Genomic DNA, 25,235 nt, shown 5'->3' with positions numbered 1-25,235 from the left:
GATCAGTTTGGCACAGAAAGGAGCAGACTAAACAATCCTGAGCATCGAAAAACTCGAGAGATTACCATTGACAATGTCAGAGAGTCCTGTCATTGAATGGATAATACACGGGATTATCACAATTCCGATAACAACTTTCCGATTTAAAAAGTGCCTTGAGTACATACCTGCTGGCCAGTATGAACAATTGGGTAAAGGATATGTAAAATCTGAATGGAAATTACCATACACTCATTCTTGCTATAGTGACAGTGACAAAAATGTATTTCTTAGTGGTGAAAATTGTAAACATTCACTAAGCGGTATACTTTTGTGTCAGGGTATTAATTTACACGGAGCATGTGATGGAAATTCTAACAACCTTTCATGCCACCAGCTAGTCACACCTGCAACTCAGATAGAGCCCTTCTTTATGCAACTTTCGAACGGGAGTTACATTCTTAGAACGGATCACAGATGTTGTGGCCTCGTGCCAGGGAAAAGCTATCTAGTAGAAGTAACATCCATGGTCAAATGCTGTATGCAAGCATTGTTTCCGAGTGGGCCTGCAGACACAGTGACTCCCATCTGGCCTCGTCTGAATCTCTATTCTATACGAATTGATACATTAGGCAAAAGGAAATCTGTACTTTTACAGACAACAGTGCCTATAACGTCATCTAAAGAGACGTATGATCTTCTAGTTGCAAGGACAGCTACTGAAGTTCATGACCTTTTATCAACAAATTGCCCCGTGCATTTCGTAGAAATGTTCAGCCAACTCCTTAACATGTCTAGTGCAACAAGCATCCCAGGCATATTTAAGACAGTCTTTACGGGACTGCTAACACCCTTCCAGGCAATTTTGGGAATCTTTCCTAATTTTGTGCACTCTGTTTTTGGCGGCATACCATTATTTTTGGGACTCGTCGCAGGGATTCTATTTTTGACCCTCCTGCTTCGTTATGGCAAGCCTCGGCTCAGACATAGCTCCCATGGGAATGGAAGAGACAATCCTAGCAATGCGCTACCGGGACAGGATAACTAACGTCCTTGGATTGGCCAGGCTGAGAGATCTAAACATGACCTGGTTCCTTTCATTCAGACCGATATGGCAAAATTGCATTTTACCTGTGCTACGGTGTATGCTTTGCGGCGATGAATGCGTGTTGGACATCTGTCTTTCACTTCCATCAGCAGTACCAATGGACGTCGATACTTTGCTCAGTCCAATAACAGCTCACGCATTGTGTTGTCCCCAGAGGCTACCAATCCTGATGACGGCATTCGTGGAGACTCCTGTACTACAGCCAAGTGGTAACAGTGGAGCGAGTGACAAAAGCAACATCATCCAGGTACAACATTCTGTGAGCATTGCTGGTCCCGACTATGATGACAGCAATCATTCTCACACCTGCCAAGTTACAGCGCTATCTAATTTGGTTGAACTATCACCTGAATTTGTAGACCAATTCTTTGAGAGCCTGTCTGATACGATGTTCTCACCCGTACAGAAACAATAACTTTTAGAAGCTTTTCGACACACAGCGTTCCCATGAACTCTGAATTCGGCCTTCAGTTTTGATCAACAAAAACTGCCAAGAGCTTTGGAAATCTATTTTTCCCCGTTCAAGCAATAATTCTTTGAATTGGACAATTTTTTTTAATATTGACCCTTTTTTGGCACGAACAATTCTTTGCTTAACGTAAAAACTATTCTTAGAGAACAGAAGCTTCACACTTCTATTTCTAAACACATCTAGAGACATAACAACATTACACCAGCCTCTAGCACATGTTATTACAATGCATTTTTATGTGATGATTTATCGCGCCCTTCTTCTGTCAGAGATACTTCATGTGTAATTCTTTATGCATAATCGTTCAATGATTTCATATGCAATAATTTTTTGAATGATTTCTATGCTTCAAACAACGTACAGTACCTAAATTTCATGTATTTCAAGTACGCCTATTTCGAATGCATTTATGTATTTTGGGGTGGGCAATGTTACACATGCATCTAATTGCTTTAGTTTTAGTAATTTGATGGACATGAAAACGTGGAGTGGGTGTTGCGTGTTTATCTAGGTTCCTGATCGATACTGTGACCTTATGCCCCTATTCGGCTATAAATCCATTTATTCCCTATATTGGCATAACCGTTCAAGTGCGATTTTCAGAAAAGTCATCTCTGGCCTCACACGAACAGAGTCACATTCCAGCATAGCTCTCTGCCACTTCCTTTGCGACCAATTAGTGCAATGACAGAGCAGAAGTCACTATCTGATATTCCTAGATTAACACTCCGAGTTCTTCAACAAGATAAAAACTCAGCAAACCTGGAAATCCCCGCTTGCTGTGTTTTGATTAGTAATGGAACTCTAATGAGCAACTGATAACTATCACTTCCGAGTGACATCTTTAATTGACGTCTTATGTCCAACAAACTTGCGTCAAACCCGGCACCTGTCAGGTATAAATATTACCAACGTTGCCTTAAGCAATGCGAGCTACTGTTGCTGATGCCAGCTGCCTGCAAGACTCCGTGTTGGTAAATCTAACACTCTGTCGCTGCAGCCTGCTGTCCCTGTGGTGGTGAAGCTGCTGATACCATTATCGCTGCTAAAGCACGAACTATGGTGCAGTACGCTTAGGAGCTGAACAGCCGTCCCTCTGCGAAGACATCCAGCAGATTCCAGCTGCCCGCGGACGCTGTCCCCCCTCCTTCCTCGACGCGCTGAAGAGACCCGCTGCCTTTCTCCTGCAGAGAAATCCAGCTCCGGCGTTTCCGGTCTACCCTCGCTGGTGACTGGGATATCAAGAGTGACCCCTGAAGGAGATACCAATCCTCCATCATTCTATTCAGAGGTATGGTGTTGACTAAACCCTTAGACGAGAATTCTTGAAACAAACCTTGGCAAAACCAACTTAACTTAAAGCTACTTACTTACTCCCCTTCCACGTGTTAGGCTTAGGTCAGGCACACTGGGGTAGGCTTAGTTAGAAGCACCAGTTGAGTATGTTAGCCTAATGTATATATGACTGTATATATGTTTTATTACTTTTAAACCATTGTATGGCTAAGAAACCATATCAATGCTTTTACAGTTCTATTTCGCAATACTTATCTTACTGTACGTACTTTTTATAATAACAATTCTTGCAATTGTGGCAATACATTTCTCTTGTACGAGAAGAAAGACTGTTCAATAAATGTTAACCCTTTATTGACAAACGCCCGTCTCTCTATTCTCTACATCTCGTGAAAGTAAACTGCACTAGACTGACTGAGTGAAATACATGTCTATTGTTTCACACGACCCTAGAGATTGACTCTTGATCTGAGGAGCAAAGTTGTCATGTTGCACGGTTGTTGGAAAGCTGAATCCCTTCTTGTCTGTGCCAAGGAAGCTGATCACTTCCTATGCAGAGAAGAAAGTTTCCAGTGACCTCTGAGCTAGTTAGTAACACAACCCAATTAAGTTTAGCATAGTCAGTGGAGGCCTGGAATATCCACAGTTCCACGTCGATACTACTGTTTATGTTATTCCAATGCGCAGGGCCTAGTGGGAAACTAGGAACTACACTACAGAGTCAGAAAGCCGAAAGTCACGGGTCCGACCCACATAAACCCGCGAAGCCCGGCAAACATCCAGCAAGGACCAAGGAAGGTCGTCCCCATCCACCTGAGCCGAATTCAAAGCAGGCAGGACCAGCTCCTGAGAATGATGGAATTGGGAGGAAACCTTAGGAACGAAGGAGGAATCCAAACGAAGAACCACCCCGTCAGCAAAAAAGGACAGAAAAGGCTCCCGAGCCATCAAAGCCTTCAGCTCCCCCAGGCGACGAGCAGAAGTGATAGCCACCAAAAAAACAACCTTGAGGGTGACAAACTTCATATCAACCACCTCCAAAGGCTCAAAGGGAGCAGCAACTAGAACGCTCAAAACCAAGGGAGGATCCCAGAGAGGAAAAGAAGGACGCACCACAGGGCGGGAATTCGAAAAACTACACAACAGTCGGGAAACCAGACCATCCACATCAGGCAGATTCCCCAAGGGGCCCGAAAAGCTCTGATAGCAGCCCACTGAGCCTGGAGAGTAGAGACAGACAAACGCTTCTCGAACCCATCCAAAAGGAACTGAAGAACATCCGGCAAAGGACAAACCAAGGGCGACAAAGCCAGGCCAAGACAGTAACGCTCAAAGTTACCCCAATGCCTACCATAGGACTGAAGGGTAGAAGGATTCTGAGACTGCTGAATAGCCAAGGCTAAATGCTCCGGGAGGCCCCTATTCCGCCACCCCTGCCTCTCAACCGCCAAACCGACAGCCGAAGCCGATGCAGGGGCAACATCGGAGAGGACCGCAACGGATATGGAGGGAAGGGGAAGAACCACGGACCCTGAAGAGCCAACAGCATCAGAGTTGGAAACCAAGACCTGCGGGGCCAGAAAGGCTCCACCACCTCCCGATCCTCCATCAGCAGCCGAGACAGAAAACGAGATATCAGAACCAGAGGAGGAAAGGCGTAAAGCAGGCCGGAAGGCCAAGGAAGGGACAGGGCATCCACCCCCAAGACCCCTCCTGAGGAATCCGGGAGAAGAACCGGGGAAGCTGCGCATTGATTCGGGAAGCAAATAGGTCCAGAAAGGGAAGACCAAACCTCACGCACACCTGATGAAAGGCCACCGGAGTCAAGGCCAACTCCAGGGAGGCAGGAAAAAAATGACTGAGGGCATCCGCCACCCCATTGTCCACCCCCCGGACATGCACAGCCACCAGGGACAGAAGATGGCACTCCAAAACAAGGGGGACATCACTGCGTTCAGGGTCCAAGAACAGATACCACCCTGTTGATTCAAGTAGGCCACCGTCACCGAGTTGTCCGACCGAACCAACACATGCTGGCCCATCAGAAGGAGCCGAAACCCCCGGACAGCCCGAAACACATCAGACAACTCCCGCCAGTTCGAAGACTGATGACCCTCCAAGAGGGACCAACGACCCTGAAGGCACTCCGACCCCCAAGTCGCTCTTCAGCCCAGAGTGCTGGCATCCGTCGTGAGGACCACCGGAGGCGGAGCCTGCAGAGGCAAGCCCTTGTCCAGATTGGACGACAGAGACCACCAACGCAGGACAGGAAGGATCGACAGGGACACAGGAACCCAAAGGGACAAGTCCCCCGACAAGGGATCCCACCGAGCCAGAAGGTAGGACCACAGAGGATGGAGATGGAAACGTGCCCAAGGCACCGTGAACACTGTGGCCGCCATCAGACCCAGAAGGCGCAACCAAAGACGGACCTGGAAGGACCGAACCACCAGAAACCGATGTGCCAGGGAACACAGGGTCACAGCACGAGCTAATGGCAGGAAGACTCGATTCAAATCCATGCGGAAACGCGCCCCTATGAACTGTAAGTCCTGAGATGGCAGAATCTGGCATTTGGGGAGATTCAACAGGAACCCATGGTCCCGCAAGGCCGCACACACCAACCTCTGATCCAACAACAACTGAGCCGCGGAAGGAGCATGCAGGAGCCAATCGTCCAGATAAGGATAAACCATCATCCCCTGGAGGTGCAAGAAAGCCACCAAGGGAGCCACCACCTTGGTCAACACCCTCAGAGCCGACCTGAGGCCGAAGGGAAGAACCATGAACTGGTAATGCACCCCCAGAAGACAAAAGCACAGGAAGGGACGGGAGAGAGAATGAACAGGTACGTGAAAATAGGCATCCTGGAGGTCCAGGGAGCACATGAAATGACCCTGGAGAAACAGGGGAATCACCCACTGAAGAGTCTCCATCTTGAATGGAATCCACATCACAAACTTGTTCAGGGCCTTGAGATCTAGAACAAGGCGAAACCCCCAGTCACCTTGGGCACCAGAAAAATGATGGAGTAAAACCCCTGACCCGGCACCCCCGGAGGAACTACTTGAACAGCCCCCTTGTCCAACAGAGACTGAACCCCCAGAGACAGTTCCGCACATTTGGACTGGCAGGACGGCCAAGGAGTCGGACGGACCCCGAGTCCAGAGGCGGGCTTGAGAACTCCACCAGGTACCCCAAACGGATCACGTCCAGGACCCATAAGTCTGAACAGGAGGACATCCAGGCCGGAAGAAACAACCAAAGCCGACCTCCTACCAAGGATCCGACCTCGGACCCCAGATAGTCAGGAACGAGGCATCGCAGGAGGGGACCTCGCCTTCTTGTCCCGAGCCCGACCAGGCTGAAAACGACCACGACCCCTGGAAAACTGCCTGTGAGAAGAGGGCCAAAAAATAGGCTTCGGCTTAGAAAAAGCAGGAGCAGCCAAGGGCAGCTTGAAAGAGGAGGAATGTTTCTTCTCCTTGAAAAGCCGATGAAGCTTGCCCTCCAACTCCACCCCAAACAACATGGAACCCTGAAAGGGCAAACGAAGGGCAGCAGACTTCTGGGCCGAATCGGTCTTCCAGTCCATGAGGACCACATTCCTACGAGCAGCAATGCAAGCACCCCCTGACAGAGCAGAGGCACGCACCACATCGAAGGAAACGTCCGATAGAAACTCCACCTGACGCTCAATGTGCGCCAGAATGTCAGAACAGTCCGTGGCATTATCCATGGAACCATACAAAGTCTTCATGTCCGAAAGCAAAGACTGAGCCACATAAGTCCTGTAAATGCCAGCCCGCAGCGCCAGATGGGAACCAGAATACACCTTACAAAGGGACCCGTCCACCCTCCTATCAACAGGATCACGCACAACAGCCTGCTCGGCCAAAGAGGTGCGCCCCACCAGACTCACCACAAAAGAATCCACAGGAACAGAGTCCGGCAAATCCTTAGCCATATCCCGAAGAGGATACAGCTTGGCCATGAAGCGAGGAAGCAGGATGCGATCGGGATCCTTCCATTCCCAGTCCAAAACCTCCTTCACACATGGATGAACAGGCATAACCACTGGCGCAGTGTACTGGAACTGGCGAAGTAAGGAACCCCCAGAAGTACCAGGGACATCATCCGCAGGGAACCCCATATTCGCCTTAACATGGCTGAACAAGTCCGGCAACATATCCTTATCGATATATTTGCCTTTAATCAAATCAGCATCCAAACCATCCTCCTCCGAACCAGAGGAATAATAAGAAGAAGAAGACGGAGGCGGAACACCTCTGGACTGCGACTTGGACTTGGCCTTGGATCCCTTGGACCTGGGACCCCCCATCTCCAACAAAGTCTCCTTAATCAGGGCCTTCAACTTGGCATCAACACCCCTGGAACGACGTTGTGAATGTCTAGGCGAAGGAGAAGAGGAGGAGGAATCCGAAGAAGATGAGGCCACCGCAAGAGGCTTGCACTTATCAGCATGCTTCCCCATGGCATAGAGCAGCAGGGAACCAGAGGCAGCCAAACACCCCCAGCAAGGCAAAACCAGGAAAAAAGCAGGCAAGCCTGTCAACGAGGGACCCAGGCAGCAGACAGCAAACAGCACGAGCCCAGAACAAGCACCATGCACTCAGCCACAGCCAAGAACGAATGCAGGGGAACAAAGAAAGAAACAACACTTTTAAAAGGCTCCAAAAACCGCTATGTGGTACTCACACGAATGACCGGCAACACAGCATCGAAACTGCCGGCAGCCGACCATCCAAAAGCCTGACTTCCTGCCCCAAACAAAGGAAGTTAGGCGCGCGCCGGAAGGAAGCGTCCCAGCCACACAGGGGCTGCTGCACCACCGGAGCACCTCCAGAGCTCTGCCGCGTCTCGAAAAGCCAAGCAGAATGGAGACGCGGCCCGGACACACCCAGCTGTAAAAATCCAGAACGTCAGGAAACAGGAATCGCCAGGATGTGCCCCAGGAGACACCTCAAGCCCGGCAGGAGGGGAAACCCGGAAGACCAGCCTCACCCGAAGCCATGCAGCAGGTAAGCTCCAGGAGCCAACCAACCGGCTCCTGGATCCAAACAGAAAACGTCGTAAGACAGAAAAAAGAACAGGAGGCATGCTGGGTACTGTACTCTTATGTACTCCCTATAGAGAGAGGGAGGGCATACCAGCATCCCTGCTTTTCTTTTTACTGTCGTTGAGATGTTAATCTTACTATTCAGTACGAAGGGGACGAGGACAGGAGGGACCTGGGGGTAATAAATATTCAGATATGTATGTGTGTTGGTATGCTCACCTGTCTCTTGCCTTATGTAAACATAACCTTTTTCTTTTCTGGGTATTTTTGTTTCAAAATTTTTTATTGCAATTCTTTTCCTCTGAGGTTTTACTACAATCTAATCACAGCATCTAAGAAAACGCATTCGAAAGTGGTGGCAGCTGGGGCACGCACATTCACTGGATCCAATGTAGTCTCATTTTTATTAAAGCAAAAAGCAAAAGCAAACCTCACTCCTCTACAAGGTCTAATGAAGAATACATGCAGCGTCAAGTTGAAGTGACAAATTGGATCCCTACCCTGGCCTTCATGCAAGACACCAATGCTTCCTAAATTGAGCACACTAAAGTATGTACTCTAATAACCATGGTGGCAAGCTCTGGCTTGCACCAATACTGACCACGCAGTAGCAATCAAATGCACTTGATTTCACTGAATAAAGGCAAGGTCAAAACACACTACGGAGTCAAACTAATGGCAAGAATACACTAAACGATGCCATTACACTAATAAACAAATATTCTTTATAAATAGAGGCGAGATATACTTTATGGTAGCATATATGTGTAAGTAAAATATTAGAGAAAAGCATCAGATACCTGTCGTTAAAAAAGTCATATGATCGATCTTAGTATCATGCTAAAATAGGGTGTAACTGTGCTATTTCTCATTTCCAAATTCATAATATTACTTTATTGTATTGTTTACATCGTGTTTCTGATTATCAAGAACATGTTTTCCGTTATGCTTCTCACTAATTATTGTTCTAATAGGCACAATGATTATTTTCTTAGGGGGGTATTGTGCTCACATCCTACTGTTTATAGGGCAATTACTTTAGAGAATAAACAACATATTTAAACTCACATTAAATCATTTCATTATTAATTAATCACATTTAATCTGTAATCAAAAGTTTTCTTGTATTTTCTAATTTTGTAAAACGTATGTTGTTGAATAGACAGGGGCAGGCTTTGCAACCATCACATTTCCAGGAACTACAATGCTCCATTGTTAAGCTGTTTAAGCGTAAACATTGCCTTTCTTGGGAAAGACGTTCAGTCAAATGGTCTTTCAGCGATTTAGTCTTTTATGTAGTATAATAAAAGTGTGTGTGTGTGTATATATATATATATTCACTGAAAAAAACATAGGTTATAGACCATATATAGTTAGGAATTAGCATTTACAAAACCTTAATTTACTTGCACAAAACCATAGAAATTCGCATATATAGTTAGTTGCAATAACTATATATCGCGCACCTGCAATCCACTGCTGATGATGTCACATATTGCATCATTCATGACATGGTCAGTGACATCACTGATGACATCACTGATGACATCACTGATGACATCTCATTTGACATTACTGATCACATCACTGATAATATCATTCATGTGATAATACGATGAACCTCTTCAGACTCTAATATAACCTTAGATACAATCAGTGTAAACAGACACTCACAGATTGTCACTCATCCATGGAGTTACTCACACATCTAGTCAGTCATGAAAAGAATCAATCCCTCCTCCATTTCCTCAACTATGCAGTTATACACACCTTACTAATTTAAGCATATTCTAACACATATTTGCTCTCTTATACAAGCTCTGATACAAGTTCACAATGATTCATAAAGCCACTCTCACATTCACTGGCTCTTATGCTCAGTTATTTATATATGTGAACTCTCACATGTACTGTGTTTTACATATGTACTTACTTTGACATGTAGCACTGAGATATCCATTCACTCACCAATACACTCATGCAGACAGTCAACTGCCCATACAGCTGTTTCCACATGCGCGTTTGAACCCATACATCTAGTGAATCAACTGCTCACACATCTATGCACAGAGTCATACACCTCCCAGCCACCCACACACATACTCAGTCTGAATTTCAATGGTTTATTAATAGCAAATATCAAAAGCTGTAAAATGTCAAGTACGTGGTAGCTAAACACATTTTCGTATTTATGCACGCTGATGTGCTTTGAACACTGCCCCCCCTCCTCTTTTCTTTTAGGAGTATTCTCTCTTTCCAGAGAGTGAAGGGTAGGTAACGTAAGCCTTTGCCCCCATTGTAACCCGTCGTGCCTGCTTCCCTCTACATTTGATTGATTGTTATCCAAGCATTTACTGTTTTAGAATTGGGTGCTCTCATGCTGACGCCAGCTTCAATCTGAAACATCCAGAAACACTGTAGACTACCAATTCAATCAGTTCCGGTGGAGTCCCAACGTGACCCGGTAGAGAAGAACTTGCCCTCCCCTCTTTGACTGACTGTTCTTGTTGCCTATCCCTTCTGTTGTCATTTAACAGAACTTTTTGGACTGCTGAAAGGGGTTGTATTCCGACCGCTGGTTGGTGGAGACATTTTGACTATATTCTGAACCTGCGTTGTCGCGTAATGCGTCATATGACGCGCCGCATTAGCGCACCCGGAAGTGCTCCGGTGCGCAAGGCGCAGCTTCCCAGAAACGATCCAGAGCGCGGCGCGCAGAGCGTAATGTAAGCATAACAGGTCATGTGACTTGATAATAAAACTTTTCATTGGTTCATTTTACTTTTGGTTTCCTAATGATGGAAGGCTTGATCATATGACCTAAAAATAACACTTTTCATTGGATTAAAACATTTTTTTTCCCAAACGATGAAAGACCCACCTTTTTATTTTCTCACTCGGCAATCAAAAAAGGTTCCGTTAGATGACAACAGAGGGAACAGGCAACAAGAACCATCACTCAAAAAAGGGGAGGGCAAGTTCTTCCCTACCGGGTCACGTTGGGGCTCCACCGGAACTCATCGAATTGATAGTCTACAGTGTTTCTGGAAGTTTCAGACTAAAGCTGGCGTCAGCATGAGAACACCACCATCTCGTAGCTCCGTCGTGGCCATTCCGCAAGCAATCATGGCAGCCGCTCCCCACCGCAAGCCTGCGGGAGTCGGGGGCCCCCAAGACTCCCAAGACTTTTGTAGAATCTTCAAGGCTGAGGGGACACTTTCGAGAATGGAGCCCAAGCCCTAGCAGACAAGCGTCCGAGTTCCAAGGTGTCCCAGGGCCATTTTAGTGGACCAGGCCCAAATCCACCATTTTAAGAGTCCTGTGGCAGCCGCCTATCGCTGCACCGCAAGAGTGGGAGCAACTCAACTACATGGTGAGCGAGACGCTGTAGCCGCAAGAGCGGGCGGTAAACAGCTGAATGGCCGAAAAGGCACAGTGTAGCAAAAGCGGGTGGAATGGCAACTGAAACGGTAAAGGGGCGCCCCACTACAGCAGACGAGCCTCCACCTGGGGAGGCCCGTTCACGCCGCCTCGCCCCCCCCCCCCCCCCCCCCCCGGGGCGCCCCACGCCGTTTTTCGGAGCAGCATTTTAGGATACCAAAACCAGTGCGGCAACTTACTGGACATCACCTGGGTGCCGTCCAGATCTCAGCGCGTTCTGCTGCCTTGGGACTATTCGCACAACAGACCGCTACTGACGAGGCACAGTGCAGCAAAAGCGGGCAAGTACCATGAGTGACGTTAATTTGATCTTTCAATAGTACAGTAATCAATAACACATCAGAACTTAATATCAATAGGGATGTCAAAATGTTCAATCAATTCTCGTCCCTGCTCGCCATGTGCTTCAAAACTGCATATGTATCTCATGATATCAAGGTTGGGCAACCAGTACACAACAAGGAGTTATGGTTCCCATTTATACCGGCGCCATTTTGGGCGCGGCCGGGCAGGTCCAGGATATAGTCAAACATAACAAATGAGGCTGACGTCTCTGAAGCAGTTGACGCACAGCAGGACATAGCAAATAAACATGAAGTCTCTGAAGCTGTTAACTCACTGCAGGACAAAACAAGTGAACCTGAAACCTCTGGAATAATTGTCGCTCAGAAGAACAACACACAAAACTCTGTAGTGTCTGAGGAAAGTAAAACAGAAGGGCGCTGTAGTTTCAGACACACTTAACACTAATGACTTAACAAAGATATCGTTTGTCTATGAAGCAGCTGTCATGTTCACAGAATTGACAAAGAAGTGTGCAGACACCAATGCTATTAAGAAACACAAGGAAATCCCTAACGCATCAGCATTCTCGGAAGAGGTTGACACATATGACATCTTAAGGAACAAAGAAAGACAAATTAAGGTTGAGGAAGTTATCACTTTAGTTTTTTCATCAGCTAGCGACAGCAACAAACACATTGTAATGGAGATTAGAGAGGCTACGGATGGGTGAATAAATTATCAAAAGAAATGGCGACTCCCCCCTTTAGCAGATTAGCTAAATCTTTGCGTAATTTGGGCATAAGACTTATATTATTGTTGTTGTTGTTGTTGTTGTTGTTGTTATGGTTATAGTTCTGGTTAATTTCCATTCAGAGTGTCCTACACAGCACCACTCTAGGTAAACACTACTTTATGTAAACCTGGGACCTAGCACTCATTGAAATGTTTGTGATCTTTCCTGTTAAGTTGCATCATAAGTTATTTTAACCATTCCATATAAAGTCATGCATAAAAATGAATACACAGACACAAATAACATGTGTATCCAAAAACAAAATACAGATTTCGGCCTTATTTATTGCCTCTAGTTTTCAAAGGCAAATTTCTGTGGAAAACATGCACATTAAGGGTTGCCTTTCCTTAAACCTTTGTTTTTTAAAAAAAATTGGAAGAAACAAAAAGTCTTCCCTTCCATAAATAACCCAAGACTTTTATTTTGTTATGGCAAGGGAACAAAATAGAGAATAAACTATAGTTGGTCACCATGGGGTTTAACCCCTTCCAGGCTCATGACGAGCTGGGCTCGTCATGAAGTAGCCTGCTGCTACACTGATGACGAGCCCAGCTCGTCAATAAACAATGGGATTTACGATTTACCAGCACAACAGGGGAATATGCTCAGCAGCAATGAGGTTAAAGAAGGGATGGTTCTTCACCTGGGTGCCGTCCACAACTCAGCACGTTGTGCTGCCTTGGAACTATTCGCACAACAGACCGCTACTGACCATTGTTGCTTCTGTTTTAATAATAAAATTTTAAGGTGTTTACTGTTTTTGTTGCGATGTATATATTTATAAGTTATTAAAGTGTTATAAACCTACTACTTTGTTGGAGTGCTATATATTTTTAATGTGACACATAATTGTGAAGACTTTGATGTACAAAAAGGCATCCCTGGAATCTTCTGCTTCAGGCTCGGTCCCACACACCCTCACAGTTAGAATCCCCTCCCCAATCACAATACAGGATGGTTATCAGTTAGTAGGAACGCGTGTGGTGTGACGGATCTCATCGGGTGGGGGCCTTGATCTACTGTAACTCCTTTGAAGAGGGGTGATTCTTTACAGTTGGGGCCATAAACTACATACGCAGGGCTAGGTGATAGCCTGGGACCGGCCTGGACATTCGGACACAAAGGAAGAGGAGTGTCAGAGGGTGCGGTAGTGAATAGGGTGAAAGGGTGGTGTCGGTCGGGCACAGGGTGTGATTCTCAGGGAAGAGCAGTGCAGATGGGGGGAGGTTTATGGCCCATGCATAAGACAGAGAGCGGGGGTGACCAGTGCGTGGGGGAGATGCTTGCGAGGGTGGGGAGCCATGCTGAGGATCGGCGGCGTGCAGAGAGTGGGTCTGGTCAAGGCATCTAAAATGGCTGCCGTGCACGACAAAAGTGTGGCATTGGAAAAAAAGCAAGATGGCGCAGACAATGTTTCTCAATACGAATTAATTTATAACAATTATTTTTAACAATATATTTACTCGCAGTGTCAAAATGGCGGTCAACACTTCCTGATTTCCTTCGAATCGAACGTTAACAGACGTCACGATTGGCGTCGTGCAGAGAGTGGGTCTGGTCAAGGCATCTAAAATGACTGCCGTGCACGACAAAAGTATGGCATTGAAAAAAAAGCAAGATGGCGCAGACAAGGTTTATCAATACGGATTAATTTATAACAATTATTTTTAACAATATATTTACTCGCAGTGTCAAAATGGCGGTCAACACTTCCTGATTTCCTTCGAATCGAACGTTAACAGACGTCACGCAGCAAAAAAAAAAAAAAACGCTCATGCGCAGCCACTGGAAGACAAGTATCAACATATATGAGCATCCTCAGCCACCCTCAGAAAATAAGGGGTTCAGGATACGTCTCCCGTACCCCCTTATACCCATTTCCCACATTGTTTTTCCTCCATCTTGTAATTTAATTAAAACGAAACACAATTTTTTCTTTTTTTTTTTGGCCCCGCGGGGCACTTTAATATCCCCCTCATCAATCCTAGGGGGTCTGAAGAGGTCTACCTTGCCCCTTTCCTTCATTTCCCCCTTCGTTTTGGCCTCCTCTAGTCTCTCGATCCTACCGAGAGACAAGATGGCGGCCGCTACGGACTGTTTAGAATGTTGACAGACACCGGAGAGCCAATCAGCTTCGCTTCGCAAAGCTCCGTTACGCGAAAAGTACGCGAACTGGAGCGCTATCCGGGACGCTGTCACAGATATATCTGTTTTTTTAAACGTTAATTTCTCAAAATCCACTGGAGCACATATATTGAGACCCAGCAAAGGCACATCGGGCTAACAGTCCCTACAATTTTGCCAAGTTTCGTGCAAATCCATTCAGCCGTTCGAGCTAAAAGTGAGGCCAAACGCCCTATGGAAAAATGAATGGGAAAAACGCGTTTTGGGACCCCCCTTTTTTCTCTGCCCCCCCCTTGACGGAACCCCCCCATATTTTTAGGGGCTGCTCATGTGCCATTTTCCTAAAAATTTCAGCCGATTCCATCCACAAACGCCAAAGTTATTAGGCATAGAATTTTCAAAAGTTCCATAGAGAAAAAATCCTAACTATACAATTTGAAAAATAGTCAAAAATTGGTTACCGTACAATAGATAAAAAACAAGACAAAATAATTTACATTTCACATGCTGGGACGACATTCCCAGGCCTCAGCCATCTTATAGAACAGGGAATAAAGTGTATGTGCATGTGCATTTAGAGGCTAGTTCAATTATTTGCTCCAATTTAGAATACAAGCTTAGAAAATGTCGCTGCACATAGACTAATGACTAACAAAAGATAGATATAGAAAGATTTACACAGCCTGCATGTTTGCCTCCAGTTATCAATGCAGTGCATAAATAGAACCACAAACATTATAATATATATGTGTGTGTGTGTGTATACACACACACACATATTATACATTATTATACTAAATAAGTTGCAATAAGTAAATCCGCTTTGTAAATAACTTTCTGTAAGTGACTGTGAAGAGCTTACCACTGATGATTGCTTAAAAACATGACAATAAGTAGAGAATAAAATCCCTTATAGGCCCAGTCACCCGTTTATGCATTAATTACCCAAGCCTCCAAGGGTTTATTGGGTTTCACACTTCTCCTTTCATTTACAGCACTTGCTTTTTGCTCCTTGAGACTGTATCAGCATACGTATAACTTCCAATAGGCAAGGTGAAACATGGCCTGTGCATTTTGTAAGAAATTCTTGCTGATCACCATTCTGCGACTGACTGGCTCAACTCTTCTTCTCACTGGTTTTGATGGTTGCCGCTGTTCACCTTGATCCCTAACAATGCCGTAACTGGTGTTGCTTCACCACACATACATTCCCTTTTTGGTACTGCTTCTAGTAGACTGTGTCAACGATCTTACTGAGCCCTAATATGACAAATTAGCTTCTGAATTTGATCATTCTTTCCCACCAAGAAATGGATTTGCATTTTTCAAGCATTTTTCAAGCAGTTAATACTTCCCTTGCACTTATGCTCAGGACCAAAGTGAATTCTCGCTTCCCAACTGAAATCTCTTAAACACTTTCCAAACTTAATGCACTAGCTCTGATGTGATAGCATTGCACTGCCATTTGTCTTTCTATTCCCACATATTTTATTTTATTTATTTTATTTTTGTGTTTTATAGAGCGCAAACTTGACCCGTGAGGGTATCAGAGAGCTTTACAAGGTACAGTGGTGAACAAAAGCAAAGTTTTAAGTGCAGAGAAATACGTAATCAACAGCTAGAATGGCTAGGGGTGAGGTGCTAAGAACAAAGGGAGAGAGGGGATACAGGAGAGGGTTCAAATCACCGTTAGTAACAGTAAAAACAAAGGTCCCACATATTCTCGGTGGAGAGAATGATGATCTGGATGAGAAAGGTTTTGGCCTCTTTTTTGAAGCGTGCTAGAGAAGGGATTCTTCTGATAGCGGGTGGGAAAGAGTTCCATATTCTTGGTGCTGCTCCGGGGAAAGCCCTATTGTAGGTTCTTTTTTTCTGAAAGAAGGCAAGTTGGAGTAACAAGTTGCTAGCTGATCGGGAGTTCCTGCTTCCTCCAGATACAACTAGTTTCCGCGCTAGATAAGCAGGGGAGTTTGAGTAAAGAGCTTTATGTGTAATGCATGCCAGTTTCAGCTGGATTCTGGCCTCTAAAGGGAGCCAGTTCAGCGCTTTCATGTGCGGGGAGATGTGGTCAAATTTCCTGGTACCTGTGAGCAGTCTTGCAGCCGTGTTGAGACAGGCTTTAAGGGGTGCTATGGAGATCATGGGTAAACCTGTAAGGATGGAACAGCCATATTCCAGTCTAGAGATGACTAGTGCTTGTACTGCCATTTTTAAGTCCGGAGCATCTATGAAAGGTTTCAGCTTCCAAAGGTAGCTCAGGTGGAATCTGGCAGCTTTACCCATCGAGTTAATGTGATCTCGCATGTTCAGGTTACAGTCGAGGATTATGTCCAGGGATTTTGGCAGAGTCAACAACAGTCGGCGGGCAGTTCAAGGCTGTGATGGCCTTGATCCACATCTGAATCTCCGGATTGACTTTTGAAGGGGAGATTAGGAGAAATTCAGTTTTCTTTGCGTTAAGTTTGAGTTGGTTATTGGCAAGCCATTGGACAGTCATTTTCAGGGTCTCATTCAGAGAGAGGATCTCCGCGAGCGAAGAGATATTGATGTAAATTTGGGTATCGTCCGCATACATATGGTAGGAGATGTTGGCGGTGCGAAGAACTTTGGTGAGTGGCTCTAAGTAAAGATTAAAGAGGGTGGGGGACAGGGTTGACCCTTGAGGGACTCCAACCGTGACCGGGGAGGGTGCAGATAGATTGCCGTTGATCAGGAATCTCTGGGAGCGGTTGTGGAGGAAGGACCTGAACCATTCTAGGGCCACGCCATCCATAACCATCCTGAGTTTGAGACGTTCAAGTAGTTTTTTTTTTTTTTGAAAACCTTTATTTTTCAAATGCACAATACACAGCGTCTGCCTACAACCCATTCGGGCCGGCCGCTATGACAAGAGAGCATACTATCCACCACATTACACTGCGGAAAAGGCCGTATATCGCTTCATTAATTTTGTCGAAGTCAAACAAACAACAAAAACAAATACATGGTAAAGCAATGGCAAGTTCACAGGAGGGGAGAAAAAGCGGGAAATCAGTATATAAGAATGGAAACAGGTCTGCTAGGGGAGGGAAACAATGAAAGGAGTGTTAAGAATGGATGCTGATTAAGGGAACGTCAATTATGGGGAGGAGGGAATGATGTCAGTGTAATCAAGTGGCGGGGTACAAATGTCACCACGGTATTCGTTCCATTGCGCCCAGATTCTACCCCATTTCCTAGGACGACCCCGGGCCTCATAAACCGTCTTCTCCCGAAACATGCACCAATCCATGTTATCTTTCCAGGCACTGAGTCCAGGCGGTCTGTGGGAGCCCCAGAGCTGCGCTATGTCCCTCTTGGCAACAATGTTGCCCAGGGTGATCCAAAAGGTCTGAGCGGCCGTACAATCTGTAGGCTCCCATACATTAAGCAGGTAGCGCCTCGCCTCAGGAAGGAGGGGGACCCCAGTAACACGCCCCATCACATCATGGATCCTAGACCAGAAAGCAGAAATAATCGGGCATTCCCACAAAATATGAAGAAAAGTACCATTCATACCACAGCCAGGCCTACACAATCCATCAGATGCGAGCCCCATTCGTACCAGACGCATACCAGACTCGATGGAGGATCTTCAATTGCACAAAGCGGAGCCGAGCCGGAATAGCCACCTCCTTAGGGGAGGAAATCGCTATTTGCCAGCCTTCGTCATCCAATTCAAGACCGTCTGCTACCCAGGAGGCCCCAAGCTTCACCAGAAGGTCAGCCCTAGTGTTAATGAGTTTTTTATAAATTAAGGAAATCGTACTATCCGGGACATGGCTGTCAAGAATACGATCTTCCAGCGGGGACGACTGGGGGATTTCCGTCCCGGTGGGAAAAGCAGAGAGCAGGGCGTGCCGCACCTGAAGGTAACGAAAATACTCCTTGTCAGTTCAAGTAGTTTTTGATGGTTGACCGTGTCGGAGGCGGAGGATAGATCAAGGAGGATTAAAAGGCAGGTTTTGCCTTGGTCTAGGGTTTGAAGGGCATCATCCACGATGTGGAGCATAGTAGTTTCAGTGCTGTTCCCTGGTCTGAATCCTGATTCGAAGTCGTAAAGTAGGTGGAAGTTGTTGATGTGCTGACTTAGTTGTTGTTGTACACACTTCTCCAATACTTTGGCTAACAGCGGGATATTGGAGATAGGTCTGAAATTGTCAGCGGAGGCTGGATCCAGTGAAGGTTTTTTCAGAATAGGGAGGACTTGGCCGGCTTTCAAGGGGTCCGGAATTGAACCCTGCTGGAGAGAGACATTGATTATTGCAGTCCAACAAGGAACAATGGATTGAGAGGCGGCAGCGAAGAAGTTAGAGGGTAGCGGGTCATTAAAGTGGTTATTTGGGTTTAAGGTAGAAAGTATTTTGGAGATGGAATCTTCGTTATAGAATTCGAAGTCATTCCAGCGGGCTTGGTTTTTAGGTGGGGCCAGAAGGGGTGGTGCAGAAAAAGGGGGCAGGTCAGGATGGGGATGGGTGTAAGTGGCGGTACTGAGTTCAATTCCTAATGCCGTGGTTTTATCAGTGAAGAAAGAGGAGAATTCCTCTGACAATATTAGGGATTTGGGGAATTCTTTCGGTGTTTTAGCCAGTTTATTAGATTGGAGTTCTATTCTTGACATTCCCCAATTCCGATCTCAAGTATTCTTTTTTAGAATTGAGGATTTGCTTGTTGAAGGCGTTTCTCGCCTGGCATAGAAGTTTTAGATACATTGCCGAGGGGTGTTGTCTCTAGAGTCTTTCCGATTGCCGTAGGGATCTTCCCTCCATGTTGAGGGAGCTAGTGAACCAGGGCTTTCTGTCCTTGATTTGTATTCTTTTTAGTTTTGGAGGGGCAAGGTCGTCCAGAATGTTTGATATGCATAAAACGTAATGTTCATTGAGGTCGCTGACCGAGGAAATGTGCGAGGGGGGGAGGTCAGATTTGTAGCGAGCCTCTAGTTTCATAAGGTCAAGGTTCTTGGTGTCTCTGGACAAGCGTTTTAGAATTACCGGTTGCGACGTCTTAATCTTGTGGGTCCCGGTTAAATTGAAAGAGATGGAGTGATGGTCAGACCAGTCACATGGGTCTATGGAGATAAGCTTGACTGAGGATTCCTTAGAAATGATCCAGTCAAGGATGGCCCCTTTAGAGTGGGTTGGTAGAGGGCAGGCTTGAGTTAGTGCATGGCCAGTTATGAGGTCTTTGGTGTCATTCCAGTGCAGGTTGAAATCACCCAGGAAAATCTCTGTGGCATTGGAGGAAATCTTAGTTGTGATGATTTCCAAGAGGGGATCAGTGAAAGAGTCATTAGAACCTGGAGGGTGGTAAAAAATATGCCAGTTACAAATGTGTAATGAGTTGCTGCAAATGGAGAGCGCGAGGTATTTGCAGGAATCAGTGGAGTTCGCCAAGAGTTCTGTGACAAGCAGGGCGGATCGGAAGATGCAGGCAATGCCTCTTCCTTTCTTGTTGGACTGTCTGTCCAGCCTGGCAATGTTGTAGTTGGGAGGGACTAATACGTCCAGGCAGGGAGAAGAGTATTCATTGAGCCAGGATTCAGTTAGTACAGCTAGGTCTAGGTTTTTGTTCAGGATGAGGTCAGCGATATCCGCTGCATTCTTGACTGCTGAACGGCAGTTGATTAAAAGAACAGCTAGGTGGGGGTCTGGGGAGTGTCAGGAGCCTGGATGGACAGAGATACAGGCACAAGGTTGCTTTTTACCACACTTCTGTTATGGAGGGTAGCTGGTCTGTTGAGGTCGATGGTGACCGTGCTGATGGGGAGTTTAGGATTTGTATCTAGTGGGCGGGGAATGGCTTGGACGGAGCTGTGGTCTTGGAGGATGGCTAGGATTCCGTTACCCATTAGGTCTAGGGGGTTAGAGGTGGCGGTGGGAGAGTTGTAAGAGAGTGCGAGAGCTTGGGAATCCTCCTCTGAGACGAGGCAAGGTTGTTTTTGGGGACAAAGATGTCTAAGAGGTAGCGGGAGTGGGTGCTTGGGATGCTCGGTGATTAGATGAGGGGAGGTATGAGGTGGCTTGAGGCTAGCAAGGGAGAGCTTGGCAAGGTGAAGGATCTTCATGAGGTCGAGAATGGAGCTATGAATGCTGTGGGTGAGTTTAGCCACTCTGGAGTGCAGAGTTTCAAGGTCACTAGAAGCTGGGGGTGCGAGAAGGCAGAGGTTCAAAGGTTCAGGAGCAGTACGGGGGGCATGTGGCGGTGGAAGGGGAGATAGATTGGCTTGAGCAGACTCCAGGGTCTTTGGAGGAGTAATAAGCTCGCTGTTATAGTAGTTGACTGGCGGGGAGGAGGTCGGAGGTCTAGGGGCGGTTTTGTTAGTGGTGTTGGAGGACGAACTATAACGGTAAGGGTGCTCAATGGGGGGAGCCATTAGAGGGCTAGCTCTATTGGATACAGGGGTCTTTGGGATTGTATCAGACTCCCCGTCAGTGGGTTGCACTAGGTGGGAGGAGATCAAAGGTGTGGAGGAGATTCTGTAGCCAGGGGCAGGAGATGTGTTTGGCCACGCATACACAGCGCAGCCGTGTGACATGCTAAAGGCGCAGCGAATGGAGGCGGACCAGATCCAGGCCCGAGAGAGGTGGGATGGGAGCGGTGATTGCTGTCGATCGGCTCCGGACGTCTCCGAGCGGACCCTGGCACCAGGCGACCGATCTTGATGCCCCCGCTCCTGCAAACACTTCGAGAGGCAGCAGCAACTATGATCACTTTCGCTACTCCCATCCGGCGCCAGGTATTTCTTTCTTCCCTCTCTTGGGCTTTTCACTGCCTATGGCTCGTGGATGGTTGTCTATCCAGAAAAATTGCGGAGCCTGAAATTGCTCATTGGGCATTTCTAATTGCCTCAGGCTCCTTAATATACCGCCTATGAGGACTTCCAAAAGCGTTCCTAATTCCAGCTCTGCAGCCTGTTAGATTGTGTTTTCTTCCCTGACTAGCCTGTCTTAAGCTACTTTGTGGCTCCCCCAATCGGACCAATGCCTGACCTTAAAATGGCAACGGTGAAAGACATTAATGATCACCCCACGGTGCCTGACTTCAAGAAGGCAATGCCACAAAATACTCTTTGCCTGTACATTGTTTTGCCCCCCAATATGTGTGAGTGATACTGAAGATCCACCTGACTTTCAATTGCTGATGCCATAGGGGAAGGAGGAAGGAAGAAAGAAGGGGGAAGGAAGAGGGGAAAGGGGAAGAGAGATATATATATATATATATATATATATATATATATATATATATATATATGACTGAAACTCCCTCCGTGAAGAAAGCAGAGGCCAGAGGGGAAATCTTTGGAAATGCCTTTATTTCCTCGGAACAAAAGTCAGTGGCGGCGAATGCATTTCGGCATCTCAATATGCCTTCCTCAGCGCCCTGCACCGATTGACGACCTGCATCATCAAAGAATAGTCCTGCTTTACTTTTGTTGGCATAGTGAATCACACGCTCCTCCCCAAGCAGTCAAGGCTCACCTGTTGCTCGTCGCAATTTAATATCGCACTTCAACTCCCAGAATGCAATATGGGATGCATCTGGGTCGGTGGTGTGGGGGGATGTGTTCCGCATGTGAAAATACAATAACGTGCCTGCAGGTTGTGACGAACGAGTCCCCAGAGTTGCACCAAAGTTCAAAAGGCACCTCCTCAGCTCCCCTCGTAACTGCTACAGCCCTTCAGTCCAGGTGAGTAAGCGGGGGCAATCATGTGGCGACATAATGCCCTACCGGAGGTAAAATACCTCTAGACCACTGTGATCCACCTAGGCGTTGTGGCGGACAACGGACTTTCTGATTCCTCAGATCCAAAACAGCTGTGAAGCGTGCCAGTTTGTTCCGTGTCTCTTGTGTAGCAGGGCCATCTGTACTGTGTCTCTGGCTGACACAGAAAATGTGACTGAAACTCCCTCCGTGAAGAAAGCAGAGGCCAGAGGGGAAATCTTTGGAAATGCCTTTATTTCCTCGGAACAAAAGTCAGTGGCGGCGAATGCATTTCGGCATCTCAATATGCCTTCCTCAGCGCCCTGCACCGATTGACGACCTGCATCATCAAAGAATAGTCCTGCTTTACTTTTGTTGGCATAGTGAATCACACGCTCCTCCCCAAGCAGTCAAGGCTCACCTGTTGCTCGTCGCAATTTAATATCGCACTTCAACTCCCAGAATGCAATATGGGATGCATCTGGGTCGGTGGTGTGGGGGGATGTGTTCCGCATGTGAAAATACAATAACGTGCCTGCAGGTTGTGACGAACGAGTCCCCAGAGTTGCACCAAAGTTCAAAAGGCACCTCCTCAGCTCCCCTCGTAACTGCTACAGCCCTTCAGTCCAGGTGAGTAAGCGGGGGCAATCATGTGGCGACATAATGCCCTACCGGAGGTAAAATACCTCTAGACCACTGTGATCCACCTAGGCGTTGTGGCGGACAACGGACTTTCTGATTCCTCAGATCCAAAACAGCTGTGAAGCGTGCCAGTTTGTTCCGTGTCTCTTGTGTAGCAGGGCCATCTGTACTGTGTCTCTGGCTGACACAGAAAATGTGACTGAAACTCCCTCCGTGAAGAAAGCAGAGGCCAGAGGGGAAATCTTTGGAAATGCCTTTATTTCCTCGGAACAAAAGTCAGTGGCGGCGAATGCATTTCGGCATCTCAATATGCCTTCCTCAGCGCCCTGCACCGATTGACGACCTGCATCATCAAAGAATAGTTCTGCTTTACTTTTGTTGGCATAGTGAATCACACGCTCCTCCCCAAGCAGTCAAGGCTCACCTGTTGCTCGTCGCAATTTAATATCGCACTTCAACTCCCAGAATGCAATATGGGATGCATCTGGGTCGGTGGTGTGGGGGGATGTGTTCCGCATGTGAAAATACAATAACGTGCCTGCAGGTTGTGACGAACGAGTCCCCAGAGTTGCACCAAAGTTCAAAAGGCACCTCCTCAGCTCCCCTCGTAACTGCTACAGCCCTTCAGTCCAGGTGAGTAAGCGGGGGCAATCATGTGGCGACATAATGCCCTACCGGAGGTAAAATACCTCTAGACCACTGTGATCCACCTAGGCGTTGTGGCGGACAACGGACTTTCTGATTCCTCAGATCCAAAACAGCTGTGAAGCGTGCCAGTTTGATCCGTGTCTCTTGTGTAGCAGGGCCATCTGTACTGTGTCTCTGGCTGACACAGAAAATGTGACTGAAACTCCCTCCGTGAAGAAAGCAGAGGCCAGAGGGGAAATCTTTGGAAATGCCTTTATTTCCTCGGAACAAAAGTCAGTGGCGGCGAATGCATTTCGGCATCTCAATATGCCTTCCTCAGCGCCCTGCACCGATTGACGACCTGCATCATCAAAGAATAGTCCTGCTTTACTTTTGTTGGCATAGTGAATCACACGCTCCTCCCCAAGCAGTCAAGGCTCACCTGTTGCTCGTCGCAATTTAATATCGCACTTCAACTCCCAGAATGCAATATGGGATGCATCTGGGTCGGTGGTGTGGGGGGATGTGTTCCGCATGTGAAAATACAATAACGTGCCTGCAGGTTGTGACGAACGAGTCCCCAGAGTTGCACCAAAGTTCAAAAGGCACCTCCTCAGCTCCCCTCGTAACTGCTACAGCCCTTCAGTCCAGGTGAGTAAGCAGGGGCAATCATGTGGCGACATAATGCCCTACCGGAGGTAAAATACCTCTAGACCACTGTGATCCACCTAGGCGTTGTGGCGGACAACGGACTTTCTGATTCCTCAGATCCAAAACAGCTGTGAAGCGTGCCAGTTTGTTCCGTGTCTCTTGTGTAGCAGGGCCATCTGTACTGTGTCTCTGGCTGACACAGAAAATGTGACTGAAACTCCCTCCGTGAAGAAAGCAGAGGCCAGAGGGGAAATCTTTGGAAATGCCTTTATTTCCTCGGAACAAAAGTCAGTGGCGGCGAATGCATTTCGGCATCTCAATATGCCTTCCTCAGCGCCCTGCACCGATTGACGACCTGCATCATCAAAGAATAGTCCTGCTTTACTTTTGTTGGCATAGTGAATCACACGCTCCTCCCCAAGCAGTCAAGGCTCACCTGTTGCTCGTCGCAATTTAATATCGCACTTCAACTCCCAGAATGCAATATGGGATGCATCTGGGTCGGTGGTGTGGGGGGATGTGTTCCGCATGTGAAAATACAATAACGTGCCTGCAGGTTGTGACGAACGAGTCCCCAGAGTTGCACCAAAGTTCAAAAGGCACCTCCTCAGCTCCCCTCGTAACTGCTACAGCCCTTCAGTCCAGGTGAGTAAGCGGGGGCAATCATGTGGCGACATAATGCCCTACCGGAGGTAAAATACCTCTAGACCACTGTGATCCACCTAGGCGTTGTGGCGGACAACGGACTTTCTGATTCCTCAGATCCAAAACAGCTGTGAAGCGTGCCAGTTTGTTCCGTGTCTCTTGTGTATATATATTCACTGAAAAAACCATAGGTTATAGACCATATATAGTTAGGAATTAGCATTTATAAAACCTTGAAAATTCACTGAAAAAACCATAGGTTATAGACCATATATAGTTAGGGATTAGCATTTACAAAACCTTATTTTACTCGCATAAAACCATTGAAATTCGCATATATAGTTAGTTGCGCTAACTATATATCGCGCACCT

The sequence above is a fragment of the Lissotriton vulgaris genome, chromosome 10, assembly GCF_964263255.1.
Source record: "Lissotriton vulgaris chromosome 10, aLisVul1.2, whole genome shotgun sequence".
In the NCBI taxonomy this organism is placed as follows: domain Eukaryota; kingdom Metazoa; phylum Chordata; class Amphibia; order Caudata; family Salamandridae; genus Lissotriton; species Lissotriton vulgaris.
The sequence above is the reverse complement of the archived record's forward strand: the minus strand, read 5'-3'. Positions refer to the sequence as shown.